The sequence below is a fragment of the Triticum dicoccoides genome, chromosome 4A (assembly GCF_002162155.2).
Source record: "Triticum dicoccoides isolate Atlit2015 ecotype Zavitan chromosome 4A, WEW_v2.0, whole genome shotgun sequence".
NCBI lineage: Eukaryota > Viridiplantae > Streptophyta > Magnoliopsida > Poales > Poaceae > Triticum > Triticum dicoccoides.
In genome coordinates, this window is record NC_041386.1 from 1,531,908 (window position 1) to 1,534,182 (window position 2,275).

Genomic DNA, 2,275 nt, shown 5'->3' on the forward strand with positions numbered 1-2,275 from the left:
GTGAAGTCTAGTGGGCCGGCCAACTTTGATTATATTTGATGTTTTGGTAAGATTTGATCTGATTTAACTCTGAGTAGTGGAAGGCAAGAGAATTTGAGATTTAGTTGAGATTTTCTGAAGATTTGATTTGAATGAGTTAATGCATGATGTTATTTAGTAAAGTGCAGATTTGATTGAGTTAATTATAATTGATGTTTTATTAAGATTTGATTTGATTTAGGTATGAGTAGTGGAAGACAAAGAAATTTTGGATTTAGTTGAGATTTTCTGAAGATTTAATTTGAATGAGTTAATGCATGATGTTATTTTGGGAAAGTGGCGATTTGATTGAATTAATGCACGCATCAAATGGGCCGGTCCAAATTGGCTGCACTTGAGCGAAAGATCTTCTGAAGACGCTCATGGGCGTAATATAGTGTTTGCCTACGAGTTGATGGGAGTGAAGCAAGACTAGCAACTCCCCCTTTAGGAGTAGATATTTAGGAGTAGAGATAACTTGAAAAATAGTAGTACATACAATTTGGAAAGACGTGTAAGAAGTAGAAGGTGATAATCCACCTAATTAATAATAATTTTTTTTGCATGGTAATTAATAATAACTTTTCGTGGGAAAGTAATTAATTATAACTTGACAGCCTGCATTCATGTTTCGTCAGGACGAGACTTGCCTGCTCCTCCAGCGTGCTCTCATCCATGCTCCCGCATACGTGACATGATTTGATTGGAACAAAATAAGGCCCGGTCCCACCCCCTTAAAATCAAGGGGGGATGATTAGATTAGAAAGAAAAAGAAGAAAAAGACAGCCGTAGGATGGAGCGGGAGCACGGATGGGAGCATGGAGAGGGAGCAGGCAAGCCGGATCCGTTTCGCCAATGTATTTTGGATTTTTTTTTCCAAAAGAAGAGAGATAAATTAGCACGAGAATACTCCCTATGTCCGCGAATAAGTATATACTTCTATCTTTTATCCTAAGTTAAAGTTTTAAACTTTTGACTAACTTTATGAAAAAGAGTAGTAACATACTATAAGACATCAAATTGGTACATTATGAAATTACATTTCAAAACGAATCTAGTGATACTAATTTAGTGCCATACATGATGCTACTCTTCCCTACAAAGTTAGATGAACATTTATTCGCGGATCGGAGGGAGTAACTAAGTATAGAAGGATATTAATGATTATGCATATCCAATCTGGTGGTGATTACTATATTATACTATCAATGAATGCTTGATCTTTTTGCAAGGGAATGCTCTCTCCCTCCTTATTGTTCTATGTCTATATAGTATACAGCAAGGATTATGGGTGGATGGAGGAATCATCTTGTAGTTTTTGCAGTTGTAAATCCCCTTCCTTCCTTGCTGTTGATAAACCATGCGTCCGCCTGTCCTCTTGTCTCTTGTTCTCCTTCTTGTCGTATGCCTTGCCTGGGCTACTACCACACACTGTAAGCTGCCTTGCTTAATTGCTACGTTCATTTCTCGATCGTAGTATGCCTTCCAATAATCTAATGTGTCTCGCGTGTTTTGCATGCATGTATGCATAGGTGAAGGAATGATGATGAACGTGGATAATGGTGGTGGTAAGGAGAAGGAGAAGGAGAAGATCAGCTTACCATACGGGTTGTGCGTCCACAAAAAAACGGTTGACCCCTGCTATTATCACAAGTTGTGCTACTGCTGCGATCTCACCAATGTCTGTCATGCTACACTCGATGAATGCAAGCAAGATTGCAAATAATATATAGTAGAACATGAAGGTGCGCGTTTCTGCGCCCGTCTATCCTAATGAAAGTTCAATAAAAATATTTTCAATAAAATAAGGAATAGAGGTGGAAATTTGAATAATTAGTCAATATTGCCTATTTTTATTGCATGGAATATCTTCATCTAAGTAAACTCGTAGGAGATGTGCAAATCCTTTGCTGACGCATAAGACACAAGGCAGAGAGAAAAAAATAGAAGTCATAATCTATAATTGTATAATTTATAATTCAAAGTCAAAGTACACCTACAGATTTTGGTATGGTTGATAGAGGGGCGCCTAGGAGCACGACGAGGATGGGAAGGCGGAGATGCAAGAGGCAGAGCAGGGAGCTGCTGGGGCCGGCGGCGTATGTATGGAATCCCAAAGCTGCACCTACGTGATATAGAAAAAACCAAAAACCAAAGAGCTTATTCCCAGGGAGCTTAATATTATATATATATATATATATATATATATATATATATATATATATATATATATATATATATATATATATATATATAT

The 2,275-nt window shown here is 37.3% G+C and overlaps 1 long non-coding RNA gene across 1 annotated transcript; it reads left to right on the top strand.

Moving 5' to 3' along the window:
* Positions 1–1,306: 1,306 nt before the first annotated feature.
* On the top strand, positions 1,307–1,638 carry LOC119288482. Its single transcript, XR_005141195.1, has 2 exons — positions 1,307–1,451; positions 1,551–1,638. It is a non-coding gene; the product is annotated as an uncharacterized LOC119288482 (long non-coding RNA).
* Positions 1,639–2,275: the final 637 nt, after the last annotated feature.